The following is a 14,448-nucleotide window of genomic DNA, read 5'->3' on the forward strand; positions in this document are numbered from 1 at the left end:
TGACATCTGGGCTGAATTTTCAGAGAGGCATTTAGCAGCAGGGTGAGGAGCCCAGCTGGGATGGGGCTGCATGGGTCTGTAAGCTTGCTTCCTCACCTCCTAGCTTTGTGACTTTGGCCATTCCCACTTTTGTAAATGAGCATAACAGCATCATAGTGGTGTTGTGAGCTTTAAATGAGATGTGTCTGCAAACAAAATGCTTAATGCAAGTTGTGCACAGGGCAAATCACCCATAAAAATGTGATCTGTCATCATGATCCTGGCTATTATTTTTGTTTTTGTTAGAGGATAAGTAGGAATCCGTCAAACAGAGAGAAGTGGTAAGGCAGATGAACTGGTCATCCAGAGAAATAAAGTTTAACAGGCATAATGAAGACTCCAAAGATAAGGGCGGGAGGGAGAAAATTCTCTCTATGACAAGGGACTTGATCCTTTCTGATTTTGATTTGTATTTAGGGGTGGGGTAGGGAGGTGTTATACTCCCCAAGGGCATTTAAAAAATTAAAAAGAAGATGATGTGGTTCAAGTTATTTTAGACCCATTCTCAGGAGGGGTATGCTGAAGGGTGGATTAATTGTGGGTGTCAGAGTTGATTTGGTTTTATAGATGCATTTTTTTTTCCTGTTGAGAAGCAGGCAGGCTGGATGTTGGTTGAGTCAGAAGGTTTCAGGCACGTGCCTGGCATAAACTGTGGTGGTGGCACTGGTGCTGGTGGGCTTCATGGGCGTCTGATGAAGTTGACCTGCTATCTCCTTTCCTTATCTTTCCTTTAAGTCAGGTTTGTATTAGGTCAGTGGTTCTCAGCTATGGTTGTACATTAGAATCACCTAGAAGATTTTAAAAAGTACCCCTTGACACCCCGTTTCACTTGGTTAGGGGAAGCCCCTGGCCCTAATTTTTTGCAAAAGCCACCCCCTTCCCAAGTCATCCTAAGGTACAGTCAATGCTTTATAGTCAATGTCTTGGGGAGTCCAAGGCTCATTGGTGATGTGGGTTAGGATGACCTTGACTCTACTTACTGACATTAGGCCTTCTATGTAGAGGTATAGCTGCCTCAGGGATAATGTGCTAGGATGCTTCCTTTCCCGGAGAGTACCTTTCACAGGGAAAAGGATCTTCTTAGTAAATGCGTTATATCAGGAAGGCACTTCTGGCTCATCTGAGCCAATTGTCTACCCTCATCCAATCCACCCCTTGGAACTCATGCTTGGATATCAATAAGAATAATTTCTGGGCCTTTGAATGTGGCCTTTGGAGACTGCATAGGACCTGCTGTTTTGCCCTTGGTCTTTCTCTCTGCTCTCCATCTCTACCAGTTTGGCCCAACTTCTCATCCAGGGGCTTTGCAACTCTGCCTTTTGAGCCATGACCCTTGTGGCTGCCCAGAAGGAATCACCTTGTTCTGCTGTGACAGAACACCTGCCCTTCTCAGCCCTGTCAGCAGACCTCTCTCCTACCCCTGGGCTTGGACCACACCCCACTCCCAGGCATCCAAAGGGCACTATCTCTTTATAAAATGCCTAAGGTAAGTCAGCTGTTGGATTGGTCCAAACAGGTTCCTTTGAGGAACACTAAACAGTGCCTGCCCCTCAATAAAAGTTTAAATGCATATGAATTACTTTTTTCCAAAACAAGATGATTGGACTTGCAGAGGGAGAAGCAGCATCTTTTGATCTTCTACTGAGCACCCCCGGGTAATTCTGACTTCTGGATTGAATTCTGGGCAGGTTAGCTCAGATCGAATGCACTGCCAGGGGCTGAAGTTTATAAGTTGTGTTCTTGAAGACTTCCAGCCTCAGGAACCAGCACTCTACAGATGGGGACGTTTGAATGGCTCAGTGCACTGTGATTGGGGGGAAAGATAAGATCAAAAAATAGAAGAGAAAATCTCAGCATTAGAAGGACTTCAGGAATTTTGGGTTTACTTTCTTATCACCTGGAAAGGAAGGGGTGTATTCTTTATATATGAAGTATCTTACATATTCATTTTTGGTATTCTAGTAAGATTTTTAAGTTCTTTGACCAACTATAGTGGGAAAAAAGCCCAAAAAACTTATGCTCTGAAAATCACAATAATTATAGATTGTTCTCTTATGCCCGATAGGACAACTAAGTAATAAAAAAACCTGAGTATGACTGAAATAGAATTTTTAAAAAAGTTACATAAAAATTCCATGCACAGAGTTGGTGATTATATATGCAGGAGAGGGTACTATTGAAGCAGTGACATGAGTAATTCCAGTAAGTAAAACGTGGTGGTGAGCCCAGCTTTCTTCCAGCAAATGCTGGTTGTAAATGAAAGCTCATATGGGGGGTGCCATGGGAGAAAAGGTGTGGTACCTTCACCACTTCCACCAGAGCTGTTTAATAATGCAAGCCTGTTAATCGAGGAAGAAGACGACATGGCATTCCCTGCTCCCTGTGGCAAGACCACACGAGTTTTCACCTGAAAAAGTGGGCATAAATGTGGTTCCATCGCAAAAGAATTGGGGGCATGAAAATTTGTCATTTCTTTCTTTTGGAAACATACACCTTATAGAAGGGTTAAGATGGTTGAAAAGTGGTTAAATAAACAGCACTTTCTGACCATCGTTGGTAGATTGTCTCACAGTATTAGCTGTTTATTTCACTGACATATTCTGAAGGGTCTATAGGGGGCTTTTTCAGAAGTCAGGACCTCAATGTAATATACAAGCATTGATTCTGATATTTCCCTTGATAACAGTGCTCGACCATATTGGGGTCACAAGTCAGTAAGGTTCATTGGCTGCTGTAATGCTCACTGTCACTAGTAATAAGCACAAAGGACTTGCTCTAAAAGCTGGCTTATAAAACTTTAAGTAAACTTGGATTGCTTAAGTGAACTTGCAAGGCTCTGGAGGGGGCAATTGGGCCTTGGTTGTCTACTTATATTAATTTCACAGAGTTTAAAGGGTCAAGAAAGGCGGTCGGTGATGCTTATTAATTTATGAAATACAGACCCTTGTCTGTCTCGCTATCTTGCTTTGACCATCCTGCCTTTCCTTTTAGAAAATTTAATATAAATTAAACCCTACCAGACAAGAGTGCCCTAAAGGATTAAGTCTAAAGTTCACAGCTGGACTAAAAGGATCCAAAGGCGCTATGTCTTTTTAATGGCACAATTTCATTTGAAGCGACGTTCGAACAATAGAACCACATAATGGACGTAAAACATGAGGAGAAAAAAGCAATTACAGACATACTGAAGTTAGTCAAGGATTAGGATATTTTAAAAATATGAAACATACTTGCATCTAAGGATTTTTTTTTCTTGTTTTTCCAAGAAATAATAGCTTGTAACAAGAGCATCTTCTTGGCTTTAAGTGGGGGCATGGTTCTTGTTAAGATGGGAATGTTTATATGTTACTACAATGTCTCAAAACATATCTGATGGCTGAGGCCAGACTGCTGAGAAAAGGGAAATGTACCATTGCCATGGAAACGCAAGCCAGTCTTACTGATGGAAATGTTCCTTCTTGGTTGACGTGCTTTGGAATAAAGAGGAAAGATCATAGTCATGTAAAGGCAGGCACTTTAAAATGCAACTCCTAATTTAGTCTTCACAGAGAGCTTTGAATGCTTTTCCCATTTTACAGATGAGAGCATTGAGGCTCAGAGAGAGCAATACTTTTTCTGAGGTTGTACATCTAATAATTGCCTGAGGAGTACTGGGGAGTAAAGGGATATCCCTTGCCACCACCTCTTACCCCCCAAACCAAGGGATCAGGTTGAGGATCACTACTATCAAGCCAGACTCTTCTTCTAGGAAGGCTTTTCTAGCAGCACATCCAAGGTAGGGAACAGCTTGTATGTCAAGGCCTGGATTGAGGATAAAATCTGCAGTTTGGCTGCAGTGCAGTGGGGGCGGGGAGTGCAAGGAATGAAAGGTTAGTCTGGGAAGGTAGCAGGCACACATGCAGGAGAAAGAAGGCTAGTAATTTGATTTTTACTCTAATTACTAGTAAGGAACATTTGGAGATGTGAAGCAGAAGAATACTTAGATTTGTAAGTCTGTGAGTTTTAAAAGTTTACATTGAGTGACTACCAGGAGTAGCTGGTGGCAAAGTTTCATCCTGTAGAGAACAACTGGAAAAAAAATGGATAAAGTATAGAAATTATCAGTTTGAAGGCAGCACAGAACTGCTGAGGCAAAGAGGATAAGGGTGGCTAGGACTCTGGAAAAGTGAACTGACTTCTGCAGCCTCTTTTAGCCTGGGTCCATTTGCTGGTTCTGGGTATAGGCAAGAGGTTGAATATCCAAGATTTGCACTAGTGGAAGGCTGTTCCTGGGGAAAAGGGAAACCAGTAGAGCTTGTGGAAGAGACTTAGGAGACCTCATGCCTGCAACCAGTTTTCCCCTCAGTTGAATTCTGAGGCTGCATGGAGCGGGAGGCAAAAAACCTAAGTGCAAGTCCTCTGGAAAAAAAAACACAGCAGAGTTTTCATTTCAACAGTCTTCATAGTTTCAAGAGATGAAAATTAGAGCTCAGAACTGATTATGGGGAGGTGATGCAGTGAGTATGCCAGTCCTTTAGGTGAAAATCTTGGAAGGCTGTGCCTTAAATAAAGGCCAACAGGAAATAGATTGAGCTTTACCTTGATGGCAACACAGCCTTGTAATAGCATAATCTCTGATTAGATTAAGATCATCAACTACTCTATCTGCCTAAATGAGGGAGGGGTAAATGGTCTAAAGAGGAAAATAACATCACCTGAGTCTCTACAAGTTTTATAAACAATACACATGAATTCAACAATTACTAGACATGCCAGAACACAGGATCACATGACTGAAAACCAAGAGAAAAATGGTTAAAGGGAATAGGCCCACACATGATCCAGCTATAGGAGTTAGTTAATAAGACTTTTAAGTAACCAGATATGTATGGTAAGAACATGGAGAAAATGGCTGGAAATATAGAGGATGTATCAGAGATTTGAATCTATAAGATCAAATCAAATGTCAAATTCTAGAACTGAATAAACAATATCATTAACAGCAATAGTTACTGGACATAATAGAAAGTAGAATTGGTGAACTGGAAGGCAGGTCAACAGAAAATCTCCATGCTGCAGCACACAGGGATAAAAAATAGAAAATACAGAAAAGAGACATAGACATGTGGGACTCAGTCAGTAGATCTAACATATAAATGGAATCCCAGAAGGAAATGGTAGTCAAAAGAGCAGGAGCAATATTTAAAGAGGTAATGGCTGAATATTTTCCAACACTGATGAATGATATTAATCCACAGGTTTGTGAAGCTCTGTAATGTCCAGAAGTATAATACAATATCACAGTATTGTATTTCAAGCAAGTATGATAATAAGACTAAGATAAGATAGTAAAAGATAGTAAAAACCAAAGACAAAAGAAAAATAATGCACGTTACCTTCAAAGGAGCAATAATAAGTTTGATACCTGACTTTTCAACAGGAGCAATGGAAGCCAGAAGACAGTGGAATGATATCTTCAAAGTTCTAAAAAGATTACTATGGCTTCCAGTAAGGAGAATAGATTTTGGGGGCTAGAAGTGGCTAGATAAGATATGGAAAGAACAATTCACAGGCTTTTAGGGTCTTACAGTGTCTTGTGAGCGGTGAGTACAGTCTGGATTAGGGTGGTGATAATGGAGATAAAGTAAACTGATTTAATAAATATTAGAGGTGAAAATCCTTAAAAGAAATAAAGCAAACCCACCCATCCACCCACCCGCAACTTCCCAAAGACTCTGCCTCATCTCCGTGATTGTTTTCTTCTTTTCTTAGAGGTTTCCTTAGCCACATCATGGACCATCTGGTTGACTGAGATAAAAACACATCTTTCCCACAAGTTCACCTCTTTGATAACCCTATGCTCTTTCATTCCTGTCTTCACATTTGATGCTCCATGTTGTATCATAAAAGACACTTCTGGCAGAGGACTTCACCTCTGGTCTTATCCAAGTATGTGATGATCAGAAAGTGGGGTTATAGGCAAGTGGGCATAAAAACAGGCCAAGGACTGGGTGGAGCAGATGTGGTGTTTTTTTTGGAGTTCCTCAGTTCAGAGAATCTGGATATGAGTAGGCTGACTTCAAGCCTGACTTAACTGAATCCAAACACCACTTCCATCAACTACCGGTTGTGCAACCTTGGGGCTCAGTGTCTTTCATCTGGAAAATAGGATTGCTGGTAATATCTGCACAAGGTGGTGCCAGGCACTGAGCCCAGAGTCAGATGGATGTCAGTAATGCCATGTTCTATTTCACTGGACTGCCTGGACTGAGGGGAATGATCTGGCATAGACCATTTGCCAGGATGAGGCACTCAGAGCTACAGACCATACTGGCTAGTCCTCCCAGCACATGCCATAGTGATCTTTGAGCTCATAATTGTTCATCCTTGGTCAGGAGGGGATGGGGAAGACCCAAGAGGGGAGAAAAGCCAGGCGTCTTTGACCAAGACATAGTCATAGGAATTGAGAGGGGCAACAGATCAAATATCAACAGCTTTTCTGTAAGTTCATCTTGGCTCTTGATAAAGTCAGAGCTCTTCTAGTTTAGTACCTGCTGACAAGAAGTAGCTGAAACCAAATGATGAGTGTTTGAAGGGCAGAGACTATTTAATTTATGTAGTAGTTTCCTATCGCTGCTGTAACAAATTACCATGAACCTAATGGCTTAAAACAGCACAAATTGCTCTCTTACAGTTCTGGAAGTGAGAGATCTAAAGTCAAGGTGTCGTGGGGCTGTGTTCCATCTAGAGGTTTCATGGAAGAACCTATTTCCTTGTCTTTTTCAGTTTCTAGTTTCTAGAGGCCACCTGTCCTTCATTCCTTGGCTCATGGGCCCTTCCTTGTATCAATAGAACCTCTTATTATCCTTGTCACATCTACTAGTGACCCTGATTCTCCTGCCTCCTTTGAATAAGGACCTTTATGATTACATCAGGCCCACCAAGATAATTCAGAGTAATATCTCCATTTTACTTTAATCACATCTGCAAAGTTCTTTTTACCATGTAAAGTAACATATTCGACATGTTCCTGGGATTAGGGCATGGATATTTTTGGGAGGGTAAATTACTAAGTTTACAACAAATTCATTTTTTCTTAAAATTGCAGTAAAATATATAAATAGACTAAAATTTCCATTTTAACTATTTTTGAGTATATAGTTCTATGGCATTAAGTATATTCACATTGTTGTACAACAATTACCACCATTTATCTCCAGAATTTTTTCATCTTCTCCAACTGAAGCTTTTTATCCACTTAATAATAACTCCATATCCTCCCTCCTCAGCCCCTGGCACCCACCATTCTACTTTCTGTCTGTATGAATTTGACTACTCTATGTACCTCTTATAAGTGGAATCATATATTTGTCCTTCTTTTAGTGTTATATCTGATAAATTATTGCTGAATCCAAGAAATCATTGCAAAACCCACCATCATGAAGTTTTCCCCTATGTTTTTTTCTAAGAGTTTATGGTTTTAGCTCATATGCTTAGGTCTTTGATCCATTTTGAGTTAATTTTTGTATATGGCATTAGGTAGGGGTCCAACTTTATTCTCTTGCATGTGGATATATAGTTTTCCCAGCATCATTTGTTGAAAAAACTGTCCTTTCCCTATTGAATATTCTTGGCACCCTTGTCAAAAATTATTTAACAATATAGACCAGGGCTTATTTCTGGGCTCTCTATTCTAGCACATTGGTCTTTATATCTATCTTTATGGCAGTACCACACTCTTTTGATTACTGTAGCTTTGTAATGCATTTTGATATCAAAATGAAATATGGGATCTCTATTGCTATGACTAAGGGTGATTACCAGATAGAAATCTGAGGTGTCCCTGTGATGTCTTCTGCTTTTGCTTAAACCATGAAGATGGAGAAAGATTATCAACATTAGGAAGATGAAGCATGTTTTAGCTCCCATTGAAATTGCTAGATATTTGAAGACAAAAGTCTCTGGAAAGTACTTCTGGGTTCTGGCCTTCATTTGACGTTTATGGCTGTCCTTAGATGCAGGAAAAAGGGAGAGGGAACAAAATATTTTCACTCAATTATCACTCATTTTTAAATTCTATTCATCCTCTCTCCTTTAATCCTGGCACATTTAATCCCTTGTATAAGTTAAGATTAGGTTAAGCTGCATATAATAGAAAATAGAATAAAATTAGATGTTTCTGTCTCAGGTAAGGAAGTTCAGAGGTGGGCAATCCAGGGATGATGTAAAGCCACACAAACTTTTCAGGGACCCAGCTTACTTCCAGTTGTCTATTCTGCCTTCTCAGATTGTAGCTTTCATCTTCTTATTCCAAGATGGAAACAATCTCATCACTCATCATGTCACATTACATCATCATCTAATCACATCATACTATGTCACATCACAGCAGTCTGAAGGAAAAAACAAAAACCCAAACCCCTCCTTTTTAAGGAGACTTCCTGGAAGAATTACACAACATTTCCACTTACCACTCATTGACCATAACTTAGTCACATGGCCACAGCTCTTTGCAAGGGAGTCTGGGAAATGCAGTCTTTTTTTTTTTTTAAACATCTTTATTGAAGTATAATTGCTTCACAATGGTGTGTTAGTTTCTGCTTTATAACAAAGTGAATCAGCTACAGATATACACACGTTCCCATATCTCCTCCCTTCCGCATCTCCCTCCTTCCAACCCTCCCCCTCTCACCCCCCCAGGCGGTCACAAAGCACCGTGCTGATCTCCCTGTGCTATGCGGCTGCTTCCCACTAGCTATCTATTTTACATTTGATAGTGTATATATGTCCATGACACTCTCTCATCCTGTCACATCTCACCCCTCCCCCTCCCCATATCCTCAAGTCCATTCTTTAGTAGGTCCGTGTCTTTATTCCCATCTTGCCACTAGGTTCTTCATGGCCCTTTTTTTTTTTTTCCTTAGATTCCATATATATGTGTTAGCATACTGTATTTGTTTTTCTCTTTCTGACTTACTTCACTCTGTATGACAGACTCTAACTCCATCCACCTCATTACAAATACCTCCATTTCATTTCTTTTTATGGCTGAGTAATATTCCATTGTATATATGTGCCACATCTTCTTTATCCATTCATCCGATGATGGACACTTAGGTTGCTTCCATGTCCTGGCTATTGTAAATAGAGCTGCAATGAACATTTTGGTACATGACACTTTTTGAATTATGGTTTTCTCAGGGTATATGCCCAGTAGTGGGATTGCTGGGTCGTATGGTAGTTCTATTTTTAGTTTTTTAAGGAACCTCCATACTGTTCTCCATAGTGGCTGTATCAATTTACATTCCCACCAACAGTGCAAGAGTGTTCCCTTTTCTCCACACCCTCTCCAGCATTTATTGTTTGTAGATTTTTTGGTGATGGCCATTCTGACCGGTGTGAGATGATATCTCATTGTAGTTTTGATTTGCATTTCTCTAATGATTAATGATGTTGAGCATTCTTTCATGTGTCTGTTGGCCATCTGTATATCTTCTTTGGAGAAATGTCTATTTAGGTCTTCTGCCCATTTTTGGATTGGGTTGTTTGTTTTTTTGTTATTGAGCTGCATGAGCTGCTTGTAAATCTTGGAGGTTAATTCTTTGTCCGTTGCTTTGTTGGCAAATATTTTCTCCCATTCTGAGGGTTGTCTTTTGGTCTTGTTTATGGTTTCCTTTGCTGTGTAAAAGCTTTTAAGTTTCATTAGGTCCCATTTGTTTATTTCTGTTTTTATTTCCATTTCTCTAGAAGCTGGGTCAAAAAGGATCTTGCTGTGATTTATGTCATAGAGTGTTCTGCCTATGTTTTCCTCTAAGAGTTTTATAGTGTCTGGCCTTACACTTAGGTCTTTAACCCATTTTGAGTTTATTTTTGTGTATGGTGTCAGGGAGTGTTCTAATTTCATACTTTTACATGTACCTGTCCAGTTTTCCCAGCACCACTTATTGAAGAGGCTGTCTTTTCTCCACTGTATATGCTTGCCTCCTTTATCAAAGATAAGGTGACCATATGTGCGTGGGTTTATCTCTGGGCTTTCTATCCTGTTCCATTGATCTATATTTCTGTTTTTGTGCCAGTACCAAACTGTCTTGATTACTGTAGCTTTGTAATATAGTCTGAAGTCAGGGAGCCTGATTCCTCCAGCTCCATTTTTCGTTCTCAAGATTGCTTTGGCTATTCTGGGTCTTTTGTGTCTCCATACAAATTGTGAAATTTTTTGTTCTAGTTCTGTGAAAAATGCCAGGGGTAGTTTGATAGGGGTTGCATTGAATCTGTAGATTGCTCTGGGTAGTAGAGTCATTTTCACAATGTTGATTCTTCCAATCCAAGAACATGGTATATCTCTCCATCTATTTGTATCATCTTTAATTTCTTTCATCAGTGTCCTATAATTTTCTGCATACAGTTTTTTTGTCTCCTTAGGTAGGTTTATCCCTAGATATTTTATTCTTTTTGTTGCAATGGTAAACGGGAGTATTCTCTTAATTTCACTTTCAGATTTTTCTTCATTAGTATATAGGAATGGAAGAGATTTCTGTGCATTAATTTTGTATCCTGCTACTTTACCAAATTCATTGATTAGCTCTAGGAGTTTTCTGGTGCCAGTTTTAGGATTCTCTATGTATAGTATCATGTCATCTGCAAACAGTGACAGCTTTACTTCTTCTTTTCTGATTTGGATTCCTTTTATTTCTTTTTCTTCTCTGATTGCTGTGGCTAACACTTCCAAAACTATGTTGAATAATAGTGGTGAGAGTGGGCAGCCTTGTCTTGTTCCTGATCTTAGTGGAAATGGTTTCAGTTTTTCACCATTGAGGACAATGTTGGCTGTGGGTTTGTCATATATGGCCTTTATTATGTTGAGGAAAGTTCCCTCTATGCCTACTTTCTGTAGGGCTTTTATCATAAGTGGGTGTTGAATTTTGTCGAAAGCTTTCTCTGCATCTATTGAGATGATCATATGGTTTTTCTCCTTCAATTTGTTAATATGATGTATCACGTTGAGGAAATGCAGTCTTTTGACTGAGTTAACTCTGGGGGGTTGTATTCACAAGAAGAAGAAAATGGCCATTGGGTGGCAAACTGAAGTCTCTGTCACAACTTTGAATATATTCAATATAAAATTCTGTGTATGTAAATTCTTTAAAGTCCTAATTTTATGTCCCATACTGATATATGTCAGTATATATATAGTATATGCTAATTCTATTATATATATCAATATATTATATATATATGTTAAAAGCAACAAGTGTTGTGTATTCATCACTGTGACAGAACAGGATATAAGTCCTTACGATGCTGCTTGGAATGAGCATAGATGGCTCTGGTGATATCTGAGTTTTTAACCCAACCATATTCCTGTCCCCTTGGGGGTACCATCATTAACCTTACACTGGCAGGTGGGTGGGTAGGTGTTTTTATTTCTGCATGCTTATTTGCCTTTGTGGCCATATTGCTTTGCTGGTAATTGTATGGGATCTCAAGGCATGTGATCCACCAAAAGCAGGGCAAGCTTGAGCAAAGCATCATACGAAAATTGATGCAGCCTACTTGGCCTACCTCTCTGGTCACCAGAATCCTGACTGCAGTGGTTCCTTGAAGTTCACAGATCCAGCCACCTATCTAAAGAAAAATCTGAAGGGAATATTTAATCTGGAGCTAAGAGATTCAACAAAGGAGTTAAAAAGTGAATAAAGAATGCAAAGTTTACTCTAGAGTTAAATTTAACAAAGACATATGCACTCACATACATATATTATGGCTACTCCCTTCTCATGAAGAAATTACTGAAATTCTATCAAAGGCATATGTACCCACATACATACATTATGGCTACTCCCTTCTCTTGAAGAAATTACTGAAATTCTTCGTCGGATGTGGCTAAAGAAAATTCCTCAGTCCCATTCCAGTTTCGATTCTGTTATACTCACCTATCTCTTTTCTCTCTGTTTAGATCGTTCATTTCTTCTGCCTTTGCTTTAGAATGTTGCTTCTTTAATTAGGACTTTAAGGATTTTTAAATATTAATTGCAGAGATTTCTCAGAATTGCCACCAGCAATGGCTCAGATTCACCGTTTCCTTCAAAATGATTATCAGTTACATTTTTTAGTTCCAGTGACATACTGGTCCATGCAATGCTGAAATTTACTAAGTCTACCTCTCCTTAAAAATGTCATATTAACTTGTGGGGAAGGTTGCCTGTGCTCTGTGGGTTCCACGCCCTCTCTTCTGCCTCACTAAGCCCCTTTTCGATAATCAATGGCTCAGTTATTAAGAAGTTATTATGTACCTAGAATGTGTTTCTGCCATAAAGCACAATCTGTAATCTGGTTGAAAATAGTGATTCTGGAACATTCTTGGAAGTTGGTTTGCTAAAGTAGATCCAAGGACATCTGGAAGCATTTTTTTCTCAAGTTTGAGAGCCAAACGTTTCATATTTTCCAGTTTTTCAGGTAAATGGGCTTGGAGCAAAAGTTTTCAATCAAAGAATACTATTAGGTGAGTTATTTGCTGACTGTTGGACACCATGTGTGATCAGTACATGCTGCCTGCACCCAATTCTCCCCCCAAACATACTTTCTTTCTCTAACTGTAAAGTAAATAAGTTACTGTGTATCTTAAGAGTTCTGAGAGTTTTGTGAATGATAGTGATTAAAGAGCAGTCCAGATGGCCGAAAGAGGACGTATGACAGAAGTCCCATGTTCAAGACTCAGATCCCTCATTTGTGAAATGTGGATGATAATAACAATATTCACCTTGCCCACCTCCCAGAATTGCAGGGAGTAGCCATTTAGACAATGGACGTGAGAGTGTTTTGTAGATTATAAGACACTATAGAAATGTCATTTGTTACCACAACCTTCATGCCAGTGTGTTCCTTATGTTTCTTGTCCCAAGCTAATAAAAAGATTGTAACCTTCACTTTTTTATAATTTTTTTGCTTATTACTCAAATAGCTTTGCTTTATTTTAGTTACAATTGACAGAAATCCAGCTCAAAGAACTTGAGTGAAAAAGAGAACCTGTCTCATCTTACTGGGAAGTCAAAGCTGTCTTCAGGCATAATGAGATCCAGGATCTCAATCTCATCAAGACTCTCACTCAGTCTCTGGTTCTGCTTCCCTCTGTCAGTGGGCATGTTCTTTCCTTTGGGCTTAAGTTTCTTTCATGTATCCAGGGAGGATGGCTATCGACATCACCATATAACTCAACAGACAGAGAGCTGCTTCCCCCTACCCATTAGTTCTAGGGAAGTGTACTTGGAATGGCCCAGTTTGGGTGACTGCTTGGAGCAGGGAAATGGGTTTCCTTGGGTTCCCTGCCTACTGTGCTGACTCCTGTGGGCCAGGGAGATGTAAGGGCAGGTTCCTGGTGCTGACTACCTAGTTAGAGCCACGAGAGTGGGAAATTGGTGTTTCTCCAAATGAAGTCTTGTTGGCAGAAGCAAACTCCATGTGCCTTTTGCAAAAACTGAGCTCACACATCTCACAGAAGAGGAAACACAAATAGTGCATGAACATATGAAAACGTACTCAACTTCATTAGTAGTCAGGGAAATTACAAAGCACTATGAGATACTGTTTCATACCAACTAGATGAGGAAAAATGAAAAACTTAGATAATACAAATTTGGAGGGGATGTGGAACAAAAGTCTCTCTAATGAACTGGTTGAAGGATAATCAGGTATAACTGATTTGGAAAATAATCTGCTATTGTTATGAAGGTTGAATATTCATGTATACTATGGCTTAGCATTTCTACTCCTAATATCTACTTTAGAAATTCTGTGCATGGTGCACCAGGAGACCTGTGCAAGAATTATAATAACTGACTTATTCTTAGCAGCAAAAAGTTATATATATATATATGTATATATATATATATATATATATATATATATATGTATATATATTACATATGTTCTTTTCTATTTTAAAATATTAGGCAATAGAAGCATGGAAAAACAAAATGCATATTTCCTACAGGTTTTCCCAAACTAGATAAGAAACGTTTATTTCAATAGACATTAATCTGCATATAATAAGGAATTTTAGGAATCAAATTATGATTTGTAGGCAATTGTTGTATATTAGGACACACTAAAGGTTTAGCTTGGTCAAGTGACTAATGGGACATTTGGTAAGTTACCAAACTTTGAAAGATACAAAGAAAACTACAAAGGAGGGACATGTTTTTTCCAGCCTGACCACACAGAACATTGGATTAGTTGGAAAAATGGGGAGGGGGGCTGGTTTAAGGAAGTTATTTTGAAAATTTAGAGCAACGTTTCCACCTCAAAGCCATTAGACCATGGAACAGTTACCCAAGAGTCAGGGGAAGAAGGGGTCCAAAAGATTCACTTATTGCATAAATGGATGTTCGGTTGCATCCGTTCCTAGAGAATACAAGTCAGCATTAGGTATTG

General features: G+C 39.3%; 1 long non-coding RNA gene across 1 annotated transcript in view; it reads right to left on the reverse strand.

Annotated features, from left to right (window-relative positions):
• Positions 1 to 256: 256 nt before the first annotated feature.
• Positions 257 to 14,448, reverse strand: part of LOC309654476 — a 31,479-nt gene continuing 17,287 nt past the window's right edge. The window contains exon 2 of the long non-coding RNA XR_014260279.1: positions 257 to 3,509. This is a non-coding gene — a long non-coding RNA (uncharacterized lncRNA). The remainder of the gene's footprint in view (positions 3,510 to 14,448) is intronic.

The sequence above is a fragment of the Balaenoptera physalus genome (assembly GCF_965194825.1).
Source record: "Balaenoptera physalus genome assembly, chromosome: 2".
In the NCBI taxonomy this organism is placed as follows: domain Eukaryota; kingdom Metazoa; phylum Chordata; class Mammalia; order Artiodactyla; family Balaenopteridae; genus Balaenoptera; species Balaenoptera physalus.